Genomic DNA, 19337 nt, shown 5'->3' on the forward strand with positions numbered 1-19337 from the left:
CGATACTAAGACACATTAAAAAATAACAAAATTAAATGACAAAAAATATAAATATATTTAAAAATATAAATATGTATATATTTAATAAAATGAACAAAATACATAAAATCTGAGAGGATCCAACACTAGTAAGACTGCCCTACAAGAAACACCAAAGAGAGGCATTTCATCATCAAAAAGTCTACAAGCAATGAATGCTGGAGAGGGTGTGGGGTAAAGGGCGCTTCCCACACTGCTGGTGAGAATGTAAATTGGTGCAGCCACTGTGGGGGACAGTATGGAATTTCCTTAGAAAACTAAAAATAGAGCTACCATATGATCCAGCAATCCCACTCCTGGACATATATCCGGAAAAAAACCCAGTGCTCACAGCAGCACTATTTACAGCAGCCAAGACATGGAAGCAACCTAAATGTCCATCGACAGATGACTGGATGAAGAAGTTGTGGTGTATGTACTCAATGGAATACTACTCTGCCATAAAAAAGAATAAAATCATGCCATTTGCAGCAACGTGGATGGACCTGGAGATGGTCATACTGAGTGAAGTCAGTCAGAGAAAGACAAGTACCCTATGATATCACTTATATGTGGAATCTAAAAAAAAGACAGAAATGAACATATTTACAAAGCAGAAAGAAACTCACAGAGATAGAAAACAAACTGATGGTTACCGGGGGAAAGGGGACGGGGCAGAGAGATAACCTGGGAGTTTGGGATTTGCAGGTACTAACTACTATATGTAAAACAGATAAACAACAAGGCCCTGCTGTGCAGCATAGGGAACTGTATTCAGCATCTTGTAATAACCTATAATGGAAAAGAATCTGAGAAAGAATGTATACACATATGTATGTATAACTGAATCACCTTGCTGTACACCTGATACTAACACAAAATTGTGAATCGTGTGATGGAAAATTCCAGAAGCAGATAGAGGGGCTGGTTGCACAGCAGTGTGGACGTACTAAATGGCGCTGAATTACACTTTAAAAGGGTGAATTGCAAGATAAGTGAATTATATCTCATTTGTTAAGAGATGATTCCTTTCAAAGATGGTAACTGGTTAAAAGGGGCACCGAGGCCAGCCCACACCCACTGCGCTCCTGGTCCTGGAGGAGGGCGGCCTGCGCCCGCCACTGGGGGTGCACATGCCAGGGTCATGAGGGGCCCTCGGAGCCGCTCCCCCGGCTGCGGCTCTCCAGGAGCAGGCTGGCGCTCTGTAACCCAGACGCCCTGATGCCAAGGGGGCCCTGGCACCTTGCCGCTGCGACCACGGCTTCTGGCCTTGGCCGGCTTCCAGCCTGCGCCTCCACCTCTCCCTGCGAGACCTAATCTGCCCGCATCTGCCACTGATTTCTGATTCTAAGGACGCTGCGTTTACAGTGGTGAGATGAGTGAGTTTCTGCGGGAGAGTCCAAGAGCTGACCCGTGGTGGGGGAGGCGGTGGGCCAAGTGTGCCCTGTCCCTAAGCTTCTGTGCTTGTGTCCGGGGAGCCTGGCTGCATCCCAGGGGCCTGGCATCAGGGGACGTGGAGGGGCAGAGGTGGGAGGAGGGAGCCCAGCCAGGCCTCCACCGCTGGGCAGAGGCAGCCTCGAATCCAAGCCCCCAGCTCCGCTCACGGGAACCTGGACAAGAAAATGCTGTAGCTTCCTGCATTTAGAAAATCATGTTTCTGATTCAAATATTAGGGGCACTTGGCTCCCTGGTGCACTGGTCAACCCAGAAGGCATGCAGCTGGAGAGACCCAGAGGGTTTTGGCTCCGTTTCCCCGTTCCCCCTCCTAGGATGCACTCGGGCAGGCCGGCATCTGTGCGTCTGTCCGTCTGTCCACAGCCCGGCCTGGGAACACAGACGTCAGGATAGACAGACGCAACTTCTGCGCTCGTACCCACGTGCGGTGACATGTCCCGGGTCCCCGAGCACTGGCTTCCGTGATGGACTCACTGAGCACCCCCAGGGCCCGCTGATCAGCCTGTCAGGCTCGAGACTGGAGACCAAGGTCTGGGGTGCAGAACCGCGGCCCTGGGTCCTGACCCCCAGCTCGGCACCCACCAGGACAGACTGCCTCCTGCAGGACCTGCAGCTGGCTTCCAAGGCACCTGTGGGAGACCAGCCCCCTGGGCCCCACCCACAGGTGACCCCCTCATGGTGTCAGCTGGGTCCGGGGCCTCCTTCTGCAGACAACTGTGGAGAAGGAGGCAGCTCAGGAGACCAGGATCCAGTCCTGGTTCAGCACGAGTCTGCCGCATCCGGGCAAGTCTTGCCCCCTCCAGTCGGGCCATTCGGACTGGATGACCTTAGAGGCATGCGGCTCCCGAGAGCCCCCGCCCTGACCCACTCCCCCGATGTCCCGCCATCTCCCGCTGTCTTCTCTGGGCTTGGGGCATCTGGCAGAGATACCGCATCAGACATCACGGGGGTCACCAGCCGCAGCTGGTGCCAGCCTCCCCTCCTTAGGAGGCTGACTCTAGAAAGAGGAGCTTGGCGCTGGGATGATGGCTCCAGGCGCGGAGCCCACGAAGCTGACCGCTGGCGCACGAGCCCAGGACAAGTGGGACGGAGCATCTGAAGGGAACTCTTGGGCTCCGACCTGGAGCCACTGAGGACGTTTGAGGTTCCGGGTTCCAGCTCCACAGGGTCAGGCTGAGTTGCAGCTGCTCCTGTCCACTCCCCATCGTGGCTCTGCCTTTCCCGGGCCGCCCCGCAGACGGGATCGTACAGAACGAAGGCTGTCGGGTCCGGCTTCTTTCACTTGGGAAAACGCACTGAAGATTCACCCGTGCCGCGTGCCCACGACCTCGCTCCTCCCCATTCCTGCAGCCCACTCCACTGAGTGGCTGCGCCCCCGTTCGGTCATCCACTCATCTGCTGAACGGCACCTGAGTTCTCTGCGGGCTTTGTCAGCGTAAAGTGGCTGTGCACAGGTGCTTCCAATCCACCTGGGTAGGTGCAGGGCTCTGTGCAGGGGAGCAGCCGCCCCAGGTGATTTCTGGACAGACCTGAACAGAGGCGCCCGGGCAGTGTCAATGCACGCAGTCACCAGAACACTCTCCTGCAGCCTGCAAGGGCAGCCCGCCTTGGAAGCGAGGCCCCCGCACCCACCTACTGAACTGAGACCGGAGGGCGCACAGCCCCCCAGCACGTGGCAACAACAGGGATGGCTCCTCGGACCTTCCTGGTGCGACGCGGCATCCGTGAGGCACCACAGTCCCGGTGGTCACCCAGATGCTGTTCTCAGTCCCTGGAAACAAGGCAAAGCCAGGAAGTGATGCACTGAGCTCACCTCTGCAGAAGGAGGGTGGTCCCTGACCGCCCCCCTTGCTGACCTCACTCCCTTCTAGTCCTCCTGGGACCACCTGAGCTCCCAAGAGTGAGATGCAGGTGGTACATCCCGCCCCCGACCCGGTGCCCAGGGGAGCCTCGAAGGAAGGGAGGACCAGGGAGACAGACATTCCGGGTGGGAGACCCCAGGAAAGGTGCGGGCGGGGGCTCTGGGCAGGGGACTTACTATTCCGGGATATGAGCACAGATGTGCAGAACGAATGAAGTCAAAATCGTCATCCTGCCGCCCCAGCGTCATTGACACCCGTCCAGCCGGGAGAAACCTCCGGTCAGAGCTGCAGGAAGTATGAACGCTGGCTGCTCCCGTGGCTGCGGTAACAAACACACGTCCTGGCTTTAAACAACAGAAATTCATTCTCTCACAGTTTTGAGGCCATAAGCTCAAAATCAGGGAGTTGGCGGGGCCGAACTGTCTTCCGAGGCTGTCGGAGAGGCCCCTCTGCCTCCTTCGGCTTCTGGTCCCTGGACTTGGGGCCACGTCGTGCCAACCTTCCAGACCAGCGTCTCCAACTCTGTGCCCTGACTTCACACGGCCTTCCTGCTCTGGGTCGTCGAATCCCTGCTCCCGTCTTATAAGGACACTTGTGATGGCATTTAGGGGCGGCCCCAACAGTCCGGGCTGGTACCCTTACTTCAAACCCTTAATTCAACCCTTAAGTTTGACACATAAGGTCATAGACACAGATTCCAGAAATTAGGGGGTGTAGGTATTTTGGGGGGCTTTTCTATGTTCTAAGTGGGTTATTTCTGCTCTGTAGGAAAGACGGAGAGTCTTAAAACTTCCGTGATGAGGAATCTTCTGCTCTTTCGTATTGTTTCTCATGTTTTCCCAGGGAATTCTCTTGGGCATTTAAAGGAAGTAACGGCCCGACCGCATGATGACCTGTTACTCGTTCCTCACTCGCTGCACCAGCTAGGACTCCTGGTCTGTGTCCAGCCTCGATGGGGACCACGGCTGTCTTACTGTTGAGCATGATGTGGGCTAATAGTTCATGGTGAGAACTAATTTGAAAAGACACCTGCACCCCAGTGTTCACGGCAGCACTAATTACAGTAGACAAGACATGGAAACAGCCTAAATGTCTATTGAGAGATGACTGGATAAAGAAGTTGTGGTGTATTTATACAGTGGAATACTACTCAGCCATAAAAAAGAATGAAATAATGCCATTTGCAGCAACATGGGTGGACCTGGAGGTGGTCATACTAAGTGAAGTAAGACAGAAAGAGAAAGGAAAATACCATATGAGATCGCTCATATGTGGAATCTAAAAAAAGGAAAAGAAGACACCGATGAACTCATCTTCAAAACAGGAAGAGACTCACAAACATAGAAAACAACCTTATGGTTACCAGGGGGAAAGGGGGTGGGAAGGGATAAATTAGGAGTTTGAGATTTGCAAATATTAACTAGTTTATATAAAATAAACAAGTTTCCTCTGTATATCCTGGGGAAAGATATTCAATATCTTGTAGTGACCTATAATGGAAAAGAATCTGAAAAGGAATCTGTGTCTGTGCACGTATGCCTGAAACATGCTGTGCACCAGAAGCTGACACAACATTGCAAACTGACTACACTACAAAAAACAGTTCACAGCAGATTTTGACACTGTCTTAAAGGGTGCCCCTCAGGGCCTATTTGTCTAAGGTTTTTTAAAACCAGAATTGTATTACCAGAACGGGAAGTCTCTTCATCTGGGGAGGATCACCAGAAGGAGCCCTTTGCTCGCACAAATGCAAGATTGATACCCACTGAGTTTTTCCTGGAGAAAACTGTCAAGTCACTGTTAGCTTGACTGCGGGTGTTCTATGCCAGTGGGGCCTATGTGATGCTTTATATTTGGAGAACCACAAATTGGGAAGCTGGTAATCTCATGAGCTGCAGCCCCTGTAGAGGCAGGTGAGGTGGGTTCTGGGGCGTGAGAATCGGCCATGGAGCTGACGGGTCAATGAGCCCACATGGGGACACCTGGAGAGGGCAAGCCGGCAGGGACTGGGCCAACATGGGCAGTCCAGCCTGTTGGCCACAAGCCACCGTGACTTGACCGTACAGGTGTGTAACAGGGAAGAACAATCCTGACTCCACCTGAGATCTGCTCCTTTAGCGCTAACCCTGAGCTCTGTTTCCTGGGCTGGCTCTGCACCTTTTGTAAAAGAACGTGGCCTGGAGCCTGAACTATACAGGAGAGCCCGTTCTCCAGGCTCTGACCTTAAGGGTAGGACACTTTTCCACTCGTATAGGGGTGGTTCTCCAGGACATGAGTCCCCCATCTGCTCGGTCTGCCGGCTCTCCGAATAGAGCTGCTGTTCCTGCCCCAGAACCTCGTCTCCCGATTGACTGGCCTGTAGTGCAGAGAGCAGGGCGAGTGTGGACGCAGTCACAGGTGGGCAGTGCTGAGGCTGGATCTGAGCCTGTGCATCCACCTTCCCCTCAAAAAGCTCAGGAGGAGGGTGGGCACATGTTCCCAGAACCAGGGCCTGGGGTGTCCGCTGTGGCCACGCTGCACTCGGCCCTGAGCTGCGCCATCGGCTGCTCACACCGCTGCCGCGGGACTGGTGCTGGGTGAGCTGGCAGACAGAGGGTCCCCTGTTCTCCTGGCAGCAGTGAAGGGAGCCATTTAGGCTGTTTGGGGAGAGCAGATTTCTGGGAAAACATCTCAGCAAAGACCCGCTTGCTAGTGCAGAGTTTGCAAATATCACAGACTAATTGGAAACTATCCTCGTCTGGAAAAAGCTTCACACAACCAATCCACCAGCCAAGAAATTTTGGAGAAAGAAGGAAGCAAAGTCCAGGCCGTGTTCACCTAAAGAGCCTCAGATCCATGAGGGAGAATCCAGTTTCATTTCGGTACAGTTTTGAAAACACCGGTGCCTCTGAGCCACGGTCCCCTGAGGCGAGAGCCACGCTGGCCATCTTCCCGGCTCCTGCACCACCCTGGAGTCCGACGCAACGAGCTGGGTCCCACCGTGTAACCAACAGGCCCCAGGTCTCACAAGAGCTCCCCTTCACACGCCCCCAGTCTGCATGGATTGGCTGGGAGTCCAACTGGGACCAGAGCAGGACCCCAGCAGACACACGAGGGTCCTGCATGCCGCGCACAGAAGTGACACATATCTTCTCCCAGCCAGAGCAGGCTGATGGCTACGCCAGAGAAGACAGGATATGTAGCCCTACTATGCGCCTAGAAGGAGGAGCCCTGGGTGTCTGGCAGCCCTAATCTCTCCCTGCTGAGCCCTCCGGGACCCCTGCTGTCCTGGAGAGGGGCAAGCACAGAAGGGGATCAGGACCTGTCCACCGGGACCAGACAGAGCGGCAGAGGTGGGGCTGGGGGCTCCCGGGATGGAGCAGTGCAAGTCGAGAGGGCCAGATGGCTACCTGGAGAACCGTCCACAGAGCCAGGGAGCCACGGTGCACCCAGGAGAGGAGTGGGGTGTAGGGCTGGTTGGCACCTGGAAGGCAGAGGTGGGTCTCAGGATCGGGGGCCTCCTGCCCCACACCTGCGGACACTTCCCATGTGAAGGATGCTTCCGACCACTGAGCCCTAACTTGGCCGGGGCTGGGCTAACCCAGGAGGAGCCCGCAGCCCGGGCCAGCCCAGAACCGGAGCCCTGTCCCTAGGGCTCTGGCCCCCACCCCCGATCCGCCCTCCTGTATGAAGGTCCTCTTAAAGGGCCTTCTCTTGGAGTCATGTGTGGGCAGTGCCTGCAACCAGCGTGCGGCTAGCAGGTCCCTGCCATTCACGGGGTCTGCTGTCAGCAGGAAGTGTAACCAAGAACGAACCAAAAAAGGAGAGAAAGCCACCCGAAAGCCAAGGGGAAACTAACGTATCAAGACGCAGCTGCGACGCAGCCTGGCAGAAGCACAGCGCAGAACTCGCTGGACCGTTGCTTCCTCTTGGCTGCGCTGTTCAGTCCCCCGACAAACCCCTCACGGACCCCTCTGAGCCCCAGGCCCAGCCACGCCCACCCCAGGCCCTGGTAACCGGCGCAGGGGTGGCGGGGCGGAGAGAGGCGGCTCCGACTGTCAGGGGCTCCCCTCCGCCAGGCACTGTCTGGGCCTCACCCGCTGCCCGCACGGTGGGGGGTCCTGAGAGTGAGGTCACCATGGACCCGGGTGATGGGGCCGCCCTCTCTGCAGGCCCTTCTCTCTCCCACAGTCTCCAGCTCCAGCGCCAGATGGAGGCAAGCCCTCCCACCTCCTGCCAGCAAGGCGGTGGTGCCTCAGAGCGGCTTCCCGGGGGCGAGGTCAGGACTGAAGCGGGTCCGCCTCGCGTCCACTGCCACGGCACGGCCAAGCCTTGAAGGCGGCACTGGCCGGCATCCCGGAGGCCCTCCCAGTCACTGGCCCGCAGGGACCCCACGGTTCCTCTGCTGATCGTCGCTGGGAAACCCCAGGATGCGAAGCCAGGAATCAGAAAGCCAGGCACCGTTAGGGTCAAAGAGCCGGGGTGGCTCTGCGGCATGGTGGGAGGAGTGGGGTGGCCGGCTGCCTGCACCGGCGCAAACCCGTCACCCTCCTCGATGGCGCTGGGGAAAGTGGCCAGGCTCCACGGCATCCTGACGCCTGCATTCCGACACCGCAGGAAACTGCTTGAAATCCGACAGTCCTGCACCTGCGACTTTCTAAAAGGAAAGAGCGTGGGGGGGTCTCGGCATCAAGGGCGCATCGGTGGGCACCCTCAGTCCCTAAGAAACCCGCCCTGGAGAGAGTCCAGCCGGGGAAAGGAGGCGCCCCCAGGACGTCACGCCAGGCTGCCGGCGGCCGCCGGCCTCCGCCTGGGCGGGGGCGGGGGCGGGGGCTGCCCCGAGGCCCCCATGCCTGCAGGAGGGAGGCCAGCGAGGCAGGAGGCTGAACTGACAAGGCCCTTCTCAGATTTTAAACAGTAAGAAGAAAGTGAGGCAGAGTTAAGATTTAGTCTAAAAAATCTCTACCCTACATTTTCTGTTGTTGGCTGTTCCAAAGCAGCATTCTCCAAATATGTTCAAAAGACACTGACCTCGTGAGACTTTCCATGAAAGTTAAACCACCTGTCAGTTTGAGAATCCTGCTTCCCCACCCCTCCGGAGGGTCAGAGTTCACATTAGCCCATCAAAGGCTCTGATAAGGCCTGCTGTAGGGCCTGTTTTCCACCTTGCCTTACTCTGCGTCTCCCAAACTCTTTTGGCCCAAGAACCCCCTTTCACAGAATAGGAGATACTGACCCAGAACCCCTGAAGCTGACCTGGGGCACAGTTGTTGAGGTGATTAGCACGGAGGGTGAGTCAGACCCGATCTGGCCGCCCGATGAAGACGTCCTTCTGAACACAAGGGCTTTGAAACGCTCCCTCACCTGTGGGCCGGGCCGTGGAGATGCCCCTCGGCTCCTCCCAGCTCCTGGCTAGATGGCACCCTTTCTCCCAGCAGAGGAGCTGTGAACGCCAAGCCCAGAAACACAGAAACAGGAGAGACAGTCAGAGGTGGGGGTTCACCCACACAGCGTGAAGCGTGGCTGCAGGAGGATGCGGGAGTGCAGGGCCGGCGGTGGGCTGCGGGCAGAGTACAGACGCCCTGGTCCTGCCCCATGCCTCTGCCACAGTGGTGACAACAGGACAGGCCAGCCTCCACTGGGCTCCTTGTGTGTGACCCTCCCTTGGCTGGGCGGGCTCACAGACAGAGGACATGGTCCCCTTACAGACAGGAGGGCTGGGGGGACCGACAGGGATGGGGCCCAGCAGAGCGGCCTGGGGACCCCAGGGGACCAGGCCTAAGACAGACCCCACAGTCGAGACCCCCTACAGCCCAGCCCCTCCTCAGATGAGACGCTTGGATCTGCACGGGTGTGACCCCCAGAGTTCCCAAACCCAAGGCTGCTAACCTCCCTGTTATGGGCTGAGTTTTGCCCCCAAAATTCTATGTTGAGGTCCTGATCTCTGGGACCTCAGAATGGGACAATATTTGGAAATAGGGTCTTAAAAAGGGTAATTAGGTTAAAATGAGGTCACTAAAGTGGCACCGGCTCTAACAGGGACAGGTGTCCTTGTAAGAAGAAGGGATCAGGACACAGACGTGCACAGAGGGACGACCACGTGGGGACACAGGAGGACACAGCGTCCACACGCCCCGGAGAGAGGCCGTGGGAGGGACCAGCCCTGCCACACCCGGACCTCGGGCTTCAGCCTCCAGGCCTTGAGAGAATAACTTATGTGGGTTAAGCTGCCTGAGCTAATACGTCCGGCTGAGACAGCCGTGACCCCGAACTGGCCAAAGACAGATAGAGAAGAGCCAAAGGACCCGATTCTCATTGTAACAAACACGGAGGGCCCCCCGAGTGGCAGTTTCTTGGACCATTTGGCCATGTGGGGGTTTTGCAGGGAGAGGTGGGCGCGGCCGCAGACCCCACCTGGCCGGCACCGGCTGCCCCTCTGGCCGCGCGTCCTAGCTGCTCCCTTGTTCTGTCTCCGGAGAGCGCGTCGCACCGGCCGCTCCCACGACAAAGCAAGCACCTTCTCCAAGAAGCGCCTGACTTGCCGTGAAGCAGCTCACGAGCTGCTCGGCCCCTTGCAGAGGCACCCCTACCCCATGGAAGGAGAGGAGGGGCCTGGCCAGCCCCTCCCCCTGGCGTCATCGACGGCACGGAGACGCGAGACCCTCGGGAACATGTAGACTGTGAGCGGTGGGCAGTGGGGGGCCTCCCGGATCAGGGAACCTGAGGCCAGAGAAGGGGCATCCCTAAGTACTCCTTTGGGCTGAGCTCACCCCTCAACCCCCCGTCTGCCCCTGCAGCTCCCGCCCCCGGGGAGCCGAGCAGTGCGCAGTCAGGGCTGGGCCAGGGACAGCAGCAGGGCTGGCGCTCCCACACCCAGGAGCCCCAGGGGGCTGGGACAAGGTCAGGCCCGGCCCTGGGTCACGAATTCCAGCTCCACCACCAGCCTGCTGCCCTGCGCAGGGACAGCTCCATGGAAAGCAGGCAGCTGAAGGCCTGCTGGGGGGAGGCCAGGCTGTCCCTTACTGTCCCCCACTGACCAAAGAGATCCCTTCCGAGGCGCTGGCTCATGCCGTGGGAGAGGACCGGGGGAGGGCGAGGTGTCAGCCCAGCCAGGTTTCTGGAGTGCGCGCGGCCTTGGCATCTGGACAGCAGGACCACTGACCTCCGAGCGGCCGTATGGGAGCCGCCCAGGGGATTAGCCTCCGTCCAAGGTAGGGACACAGGTGGCCCCACAGCTGCACTGGCCCAGCCTCTGCCCGTTGGGTGGACATGGACGCTGCCGGGCAGCTTACCCTCGGGCACACGTGAGGCCAAGATGGGTCCAGGTTTTGCGTCTGGGCAGCCCCACTGCCGGCACAGGAATGAGGGAGGGTGGCACCCTGGGAGGGCCCTGTCCGCAGAGCCCCCAGGGAAGCAGGTCTGCAGGAGCCGGCCTCACAGAATCCAGCAGAGCAGACCAGAGTTCCTTTCAAGAAGATGCACTGACACCTGAGCCAGCTGAGGATGCACAGGGTTCTGGCCGCGGCTTCCAGAACCTTCTATTCTGGAAATGTCCAGATGTGCACAGACGCACGTGGGGTGCCAGGCAAACTCCAGCCCACATGGCATGCAGGGAAGGAAGGGGTGACCCCAGACAGTCGGGGGGGGGGGCCAAATCACGGGCCCCAGGAGATGGGGAAGGGGTAGACGGCAGCAGGGGCACTGCTCGGAGTCCAGACACTGGGTTACACCCTGCCCGGGACTCAGCTGGATGGTCGGGGTGCGCGGGGCCTGGTGGCCCGTGAAGCAGACGCAGCCCCGTCTGTGGGGCTACAGAGAGCAGAGCCCAGACCCGCACCCCGAGCCGGGTGTCTCTTTCTCATGCGCTGTGGACGCTGGGCCTCTTCAGCTGCCACCTGCCCAGTGGAGAGGCCGGGCTCCTGCTGCCCACCCGGAGCCGGGGCTTCCGCTGCTTGGCCACCCTTCCCTCCAGTTTTTAGGGCTGGCCTCAGTCCCCCTGCAGACCCCGGGGTGGCCGTGGGTCGGGGACACGGGGATGCAGCATGTTGGGAGGGGGTGCCCGAGGCTGGCAGAGGCCGGCAGACCCACTGCTGCGATTCCCTGGTGTCCCCAGCCCGGGGTGGGGAGTGAGGGGTGCCGGGGAGTCCAGAGGGCCCTCCCCACGGCCTCCCTGAGGACACTGCCGAGCCAGGGCCGGCGGGACCAGGCCTGTTGTCAAACTGCCCCCATTACCTGCCCATCAGGCCCGCTCATGGCCCCTTCCTCCCGGCCCGGCTGCGAATGGCGCGTGCTCAGGGAGCAGATGGTTCTGGGTGCGTGAGGAGGCTGCCCCAGCTTCAGCTCGGAGGCGGGGCGGGCAGACCCAGCAGCGCCTGGTCCTCAGCTGCCCAGGAAGCTGACAGTGCAGACTGAAAATAAAAGGTGTTTCTCCTGGAGGCGTCAGCGCCGAGCTTGTGATGACTCCCCCGCAGCGGTGAGCTCTCTCCCAGGTCACAGAGGGCGCCCCGGGGAAAGGGCCCAACCCGGCCTGTCTCTGACCCAGCCCAGCTGCTCCAGGCCTCACCCCGAACCCACTGGGTCCACAGTCCAGCCCCCCCCCCACCCCCCGGCGAGGTCCTTTCTCTCCCTGCACCCCAACTGCACGTGAGACTCACCCGGGAAGAGGGGTTCAGATCTGGATTTCTGTCCCGTCGAAGCCCCAGGGAATCTGGATCAGGGTTGGGGTGGCTGTGCACAGCTGGGCGCCGTGGCCTCGGACAGACCCCTCCTTCCCGCGTGAGTGCGGGACTCCGCCAAGAATGCCCCAGGGCCACGGCCTCAGCAGGCGGCCCAGGCTGAGTGGGGTTGGCTTGTCAGGCCAGCAGCTCACGAACAAAACGGGAGATCAGATTCCAAGAGGCAGAGAGCCCGGGCAGCCACAGGCCTCCTCTTAGCACCCCGGCAGGGCTGAGTCTCCCAAGGGAAACTCTGGTTTTCTAAGTAATGTCCTACGTGAGTCCTGACAGGGCTCAGGCCAAGACCCGCCTGCTGCCTGCAGGATATTGTCCCCCTCTGGGAGGCCACCAGCCTTCTTGGGGAGGTGGGGTCCAGGGAGGAGGCCACAGACCCACCTCTGAGGGTGAGGCCCCCTCACCTGGCATCAGGACCTGGGCTGGGAGGGTTGATGGAGGCAGGGGCCTCTAAAGAGCCAGACTGGGGAGCACCTGCCCAGAGGCAGTGGCCACGGCCTCTGGGCAGGTGGACCTCTGCCTACACCAGAGCTGTGGGCCCTCGGTGCCCAGGCCGCGGCCCTGAGTCTGCAGGCTTCCGTGCGCAGAGCCTTTGCACGTGCAGAGCTCCCTCCTTCGTGCCAGCTGGCAAGGCCAGGCCCGGTCACCCCAGTGGCCTCTAACTGTCTTGGGTGTGGCCATCAGCAGCTTCTTGTTTTCCTTCCTCTCCTGGGAGACAGGCTGTTCCCGCTGCTTCCAGAAAGTATGTTTGTTATTTGGCTCCTGGAAACACCATCTGATTAAACAGGCTCTGTCCGGACCTGCCAGTCAGAGGCTGCAGGCACCCGTGGCCCTCCACGAGGCAGGAAGGAGGGGCCGGTGCGGCCCTGTCCTCCAGGCTGGGACCAGGCTCTAAACAGGGAGATGAAAGAACTTGGGGAATCCTCTCTCAGAGCAAAGAACAGCTTCCCCACATCAACTTGCTGCAGAATCTTCCTCTGCGGGTCACCACCCCTCAAGCAGATGGGGGCCTTGGGCCCAGGAGTTCAAGTTCAAGAACATGAGAGCCCCCTGTGCATGTGTGCACACATGAACACACATACAAGGGGCACACGTGTGGGCACCCAATGCACATGTGAACACACTTGCGTGCATATCTGGGTAATATTAATTCACACACACGTGCGCACACAGGCACACATGTGGGCCCCAGTCTCAGTGCTGGGGTGCAGTTACAGCTCTGTCGGCTGCACAGCTAATGAACGGTTCAACAGAAACGTAAGCCATTAATAAAGGCCCATAAACAAGAGCCACATGGGAATTCTGTTCACGACGTGCAGGAACGCAGAGCACACGGATCAGCACCCTCACCGTCACCGGACAGCTGCCCCCGAGCCACCCTTCTTCCTCTCCCCCGATGCCCAGGCCCCAACCCAACAACCTGCAGCCCTGGACGCAGGCTAAGACAGGGCCACTGTGCTCGAACAGACAGGGACCTTTCGGGAGGGACCCAGGTCTCCCCTGGGCCAGTCCCATCTGGCTGGCCAAGACTCTGCGCCCAAGGCTGGGAAACTGTGTCCCAGACCCAGGGTCCTCAGGAGGCGTCACTGCGGGCAGAGCCAGTGCTCGGGCCTCACTGACAAAGCGCCTTCTCAGCCTCGTCACAGGACACCACCAGCAGGGGCTGCACATTTCACCCACTGCCCCTGGGGTCCTGTCACCGGCGAGGCGTTCCATGGAGGCTGACAAGCGGGTTTTATAACCTGAGCGGTGGCTGCCGGGGTGGGTTCTTGACACACTCACTGGGGGTGGGAGAAGTATGGGGGATGGGACAGGTGTGGGGGTGGGACAGGTGTGGGGATGGGACAGGTGTGGGGGATGGGAGGGCAGAAGGCAAGAGGTTTGCAGAACCTGCAAGGCAGGGCTGGGATCCAGGAAAATTTCCTTGGGTCCCAGGAAACAATGGAAAGGGCAGCTGGGGCGGGGGAGGGTGAGGAGTGAGGCCGGATAAAGTCCCAGGGGACATCGGCGAGGACAGGGGGCCTAGGGCTGCGTGTAAGGATGGCGCCCTGAACAGGGTGGGCCCCAGTGGGCTGGGGAGAGAAGGATGGGGAGGCGCCTAGCCAAGGGCGAGGGGGCCTGGGCCTGACAGGGACACACTGGACGTGGCCTGGCAGGGCTGGGCTGCTTGGAACCTGGCCTGCAGGGGCAGTGGGCTCTGGGAGCTGTGAGTCGGCCTCCGCTGCAAGGGGCCAAGGTTCGGTCACGGTGGGACGGGGCTGGCTGTGGCCTGCTGGGCCCCGTGTATTAGGTACCTGCCGCTGTGTCACGAATTGCCCCCAAACACAGCTCTACACAGCCTGCAGGCCGCAACTCCTGCAGCTTCCCGCTGCACCTCAGGCTGCCCCGCCTGCAGGGCTGGGGCTGGAGGGTCCGTTACCAGGATGGGTGCTGGCTGTAGCCCCCGCCCTCACCGTGCACCTCAAAGGAGCCACGCGGCCTTTCAGAACCGGCGTGGACAAGGCTGCCGTGGGCTGTCAGGGCCACCGTGCCATGTGTGCGGTGAGGGGCAAGGGGCACACCAGCAGGGGGGCAGCAGGGCCATCTGGGAGGCCGGCTCTGTGAGCTGACGGCCCGGGGCTCAGGCCCCCTTGGTGGATGAGGGGGCCGGCCTCAGCGTCCTCACCCGTAGCTCCCGGCCAGAGAGGCGCCCCCGTCGTGGGGTTGGCCGGAGTCCGACATGACATGGGGACACCACCAGCCCCGAGCCCGGCCCCAGAAGGTGGAGAAGGCCCTTCGGTCACTCTTACCAACACCAGCAGCCGTGGGCAGAGGTGGGCTGGGGAGAACGGCCCCCCGACAGTATGTTGCTCCTTTCAGCCGGGTGAGCAGGGGCCGCAGCGGCCTCTGGAACTGGGGGCCCACGAGGGCTTGTGCTCCTGAGTGACAGCAGAGACCCCCCCCCGAGGCCTCGGCCTGTGGCCACCACCTGGCTGAGATCACACTCACATTTTTCAAGATGCGCAAACAAAACCACAGTGTTATTACAAGGCTAAGTCCTGCTTTACAGCTGCCTTTGATATATGGTCGTCTTGTTTTAGTCTCATCCAAACAACTTTCGCTCCGCTCTGAGCAGCTGCGAGGCCTCCCGCTCGCGGCCCGGGAGCCGGACGGAAGCAGGGGCGGCAGCACTCGGAGGTCACTGGCCCTCCGAGTGCTGCCGGGAAGGAGCCACTCGTGGGCATGTGGGGCCCCCAGCCAGGGGTCACTCCAGAGGCCCAGAGAGACCCCTGCTTTCTCCTGGCGGGAGGGGGCTCAGTCTGGTTCTTGGGGTTGGGTGGGAGGAGAAAAGGCGCCTGGTTTCCTTCGACGTTGGAGGTCCCGTGTTCTGGAGGCTGCTGTGTGACATCTGTGGTTGGCGCTCCTGGTCAGGACAGGGAAGGGGAGCTCCGGGACTCACCCTGGCGTGGCTGGAGCGGGTCCTCTTGGCACCAGCCCTGGACGAGGTGCACACAGTGTTTCCTGGCCCTCGGGCCCCACCGTGGGCCCGTCCAGACGCTCGGACTTCGGGGCCTCTGGCCCTCTTCCCAGATCGCTGGGAGGAAAGGACTGACCCCTTCAGGGCTGCCGTGAGCCCTGCCCTGTCCCGGGAGCCCAGCTCCCCATGTGCAGTCTGAGTCCTTCTCCTTGGTGGAAAGGGCAGGGGAGACGAGACACGGCGCCGGCTGCCCGCCCTCCCCAGCGCCTCGGAGAGCAGGGCAGGGGCGCCCGGCCGGGCAGGGGTCCGGGGGCCGGGGCAGGGGCTAGCACGCTCCTGACGTGGCTCACACCGACAGACAGACGCCACACAACCAGGAGTGACACTTGCAGCGCCGACTCGGTCCCCGTGCGGAGGGCCGGCTGTGAGGACGAGGACAGGCCGGGCGGAGCCCCGTCAGCTGGACCCGTGGCCGCTCCTGGCAGATCGGGGACCGGCCGCCTCCCTGATGGCGCCCTGGTGAGACATCCAGGGGGCGGACTCCGCCCCAAGCAGCCCCCAGGGGCGTCCGCGCTCCCGAACTCATGACTCTACAGCCTTTCTATTTGCCAAATCAGCCACTGCTTTTTATCTCTCCACGTGTCCCCACAGCTTCCTGGGGCTCCAGGCCGTGCCGCAGTCCTCTCCTCCACGGTCTGGAGCGGAATGCTTCGTCCAAGCACTTCCTATTCTCTTGTGTATAAAGACAACCTCACGATGCTCAGGTCTCCTCCACTGCCTTCGAGAAGCTTCCTTGGGCAGCGTCTTCCGTGCTGCTTTTCCAGACCACCTGTCAGGCCGTGTTGCTTCCTCCGTGACTCAGCTCGCTGTGAGAGCAGCTGTTTCTTTGGCAAGCTGCGCCACACACCTCAGTGCGACTGAGCGGTCACTTTCGGCCCCGTTGCGTGTGTCGGAGAGCTCGTCTGCATCCGGCGGTGCATCAGTGTCTCTCCGGGCACCTCGGGCACAGGGCGCCCTGCGCACGGGCCCCTGCAGGCAGGCGTGTCCCGCTGGGGCCGCCTCCCCGGGGAACAGAGGCGCCGCTGGGGCCACGCAGGGAGGCCCTTCTTCCACTGCTGTTCCCTGGGAGCACGTCTGACTTGCTGTTTCTTGCAGAAAATTCTTATTTCTCAGTATTTCTGGCCCGACTTGCTGATGGCGCCCACTCCTGACCTCAGCACAGAGTGGCTTCCTTTTCTCCTCCGCGGGCTCCTCGATGGGAAAGGGAGGAGGTGCATCGGTCACAACGGGCCAGGTTCTGCTGCCATGACGAACATTCCCAACAGTGGGTGGCTTCCTGGCCACAGCTGAGCTTCCCCCTAGACAGGTCCGCGTGCGCTAGCCGGGCTCTGCTCCGTGCCGTCCCCACCACACCCTGGCCGAGGGACAGGCCACCGTCTGCAGCACTGCTGCTCACCGCGCAGCGCAGGGCATCTCACCTGGACTCTGGAAGCTGCCCTGGGGGAGCGGGGGGGTGCAGGCCCACCACCAGCCGGGGGAGGACCGGCTCTGGGCACAGCCTGGGGACAGACCACAGTGGGGGCCCAGCACAGAGACAGGGAGACTGTACAGGACGGCACCCGGTCACTAGGACCTGCTTCTACGTGTCCCCCATAGTGCTGGGTGGGGGCAGACTGACGTGTCCGGTCTGTCCCGGGAGGAGGGTGGCTGGGCCGGCTTCACGCTGAGCCTGGAGACGTTCCTTACGAGGCGGTTTTGTCCCAGGATGACGAGGGGGGAGCAGCTCCGGGCCAGGCATGCGGGGGGGGGGGGCTGTCTGGTCAGAGAACCTGGGAGACCAACCCAGAGAGCAGGTGGTGGTCCCAGCGCATCCATCGGCTCCTACTGGGGTGCCAGGACCAGGACATCAACTGGACAACAGGACACCCGAGGGGTGGCCAGGGCGGGGTCCCTCCAGGCCTGGCTCAGGGTTGGGGGGCTGGAAGGGACAGCTAGTCGGGCCTGAGGACCAGGACGAAGCCCTGCAGCAGAAGGGGCCTGACCTCCTCCATCCGGGGGGAGCGAGAGCAGGGTGGGGTCCAGCCTCGGGGTCGGGGGGGACAGTGAAGGTAGAGATGCCCCCCCCATCGGGCCCAGGCTCGCGGGCGTGGCGGGAACCTTCCCAGGGACCCGTGGGAAAAGCCTCGGGTTTGAAAGGTGGCCGCTCACCTCTCCGCTCCGGGAGGGGCCGGAAGGGCTGTGGGCGGCTCCCGCCCGAGCAGAGGCGAGCGCAGAGGCGCCAGGTGGTGAGCCAGGAACGCAGAGCCCTGCTCGGCTTGTGGAAAACTGATCGCACCACCTGCCCACCCCCGCCCCCCAAGCAGTAAAAGTGATAATGAAGCACGTGACCGCGAACAGGCGCCAAGAAGGGGTTCAAGAGACACGCGCCCGGGAGTTAGGAGATGGGTTCCCTCCTGTTCTGATAGGACAGGCTGGAGGGCAATCGCCTACCTCGTACCTGCAGAGTCCCTCCTGAAAGCACACACGGTCACACCATCACCCCACGGCCGACATGTCCCCAAGGGTGGGGGGTCGGCACCCCTGGAGCCCCCACCCGCACCCCGTCTGAGCCGGTGGTCTCTGAGTGCAGGAGCCCGGGGAGGTGGCCGTCAGCCTGGCCCCACTGGTGCCGCTCTTCCTCCTTCATTTAATCCCAGTCACTCCTGTCTGGGGTTCAGGCTGCAAGGCCCCAGCGCACCAGGGGCCCCCAGGCACAGGGAGGGTGGGGACCTGGCGCTGGACACAGTGTCACTTACTCAAGTCCCACATTTACCTGTGGGATTATCTTTTCCCATCTGCACAGACCGAGGACCCAAGCCGGCCCCCAGCCTGGGCGTGGGCTGTGGGGTAGACCTGGTCCCCCTGGGCTCCCAGCCCATAGCCCCAGCCGTCCCTGCCCAGCGTGCAGGGCGGCCCCAGTCTCTGGGGACAAACGCTAACAATCCTCTACAAATATGACTCAGACGCTTGCTTTTAGACACATCCTCCAGCAGAATAAAACCCACCAGTCCTAGCTGTCCAGCACATTTATTAAGAAAAGATTTAAATTACATACTGTAGTCTTGACACCTACAGTGGAACACTTTACATACTGTAAAAAAAAAATAAACGTTTAAGAAGCAACCCGTAAAAATCAAGTCAAGTGAGGGTGGCTGTGTGTCCGCCGGCGGCAGAGGGAGGAGGTGTCCCGGGCGACTCAGCACAGTGAAGTGACTCCACCGACCAGAGAAAGCAGGACACCTGTGCCCCAGAGGCAGGATCCCTGAAGGGAAAGCTGGCGGGGAGGCAGCGGGAATCCCCTGTGTCAAGTCTTCAAGCTTCTCCCAGGAAGAGTCGGGGGTCTGGGCCAAAGGGTCCCGCCCAGAGCCACTGCCTCCAGCCTGGCCTCCAGGTGTGAGTTCCTCTGGCATGGAGCTGACACCCGCCTCGCTCAGACTGGCCACCATCCCCCTGCCTCCCCTGGTGGGCCCCAGCAGGCCTGGACTGGGCTTCCAGGACAGTTGTGCCTGCCCCACCAGAGGGGTCCCTTCATCTGGTGGGGGTGGCTCAGGACGGCCATCGATGAGGCCAGAAGCAGTAGTCAGAATGAGACGGAGCTGGAGGAGGGCCCTGCCGGGTGACAAGGACGAGGGCGAGGGGCACGTCAGCCTGGGGGGGTGGGGTGCAGTCAGACCCCGGGGCACCTGCAGGAGAGGAGAGAAGCCTGGCCGGCTCCTTCCGCAGGAGGCCTGCAGCCGAGGGCCGACCTGTGCCCAATTCTCTAATTAAACATCGTTATGTAATTAGGATCTGCTCCCC

At 60.8% G+C, this 19337-nt stretch overlaps 1 long non-coding RNA gene across 5 annotated transcripts; it reads right to left on the bottom strand.

Moving 5' to 3' along the window:
- Positions 1-52: 52 nt before the first annotated feature.
- Positions 53-13460, bottom strand: LOC123611747 (uncharacterized). 5 transcript variants are annotated; one of them, XR_012511726.1, is made up of 7 exons: positions 11969-13460; positions 9729-11722; positions 8571-8757; positions 7776-7971; positions 6725-6798; positions 3512-3654; positions 53-3244 (listed from the first exon to the last, which is right to left on the bottom strand). It is a non-coding gene; the product is annotated as an uncharacterized LOC123611747 (long non-coding RNA). The 5 variants fall into 5 exon arrangements; XR_012511738.1 differs by having other exon boundaries at positions 53-3002; positions 3106-3244; positions 6725-7971; positions 11969-13458; XR_006718836.2 differs by having other exon boundaries at positions 6725-7971; positions 9729-10034; positions 11547-11722; positions 11969-13452.
- Between the last annotated feature and the right edge of the window lie 5877 nt (positions 13461-19337).

This window comes from Camelus bactrianus, chromosome 1 (genome assembly GCF_048773025.1).
Source record: "Camelus bactrianus isolate YW-2024 breed Bactrian camel chromosome 1, ASM4877302v1, whole genome shotgun sequence".
NCBI classification, from domain to species: Eukaryota; Metazoa; Chordata; class Mammalia; order Artiodactyla; family Camelidae; genus Camelus; species Camelus bactrianus.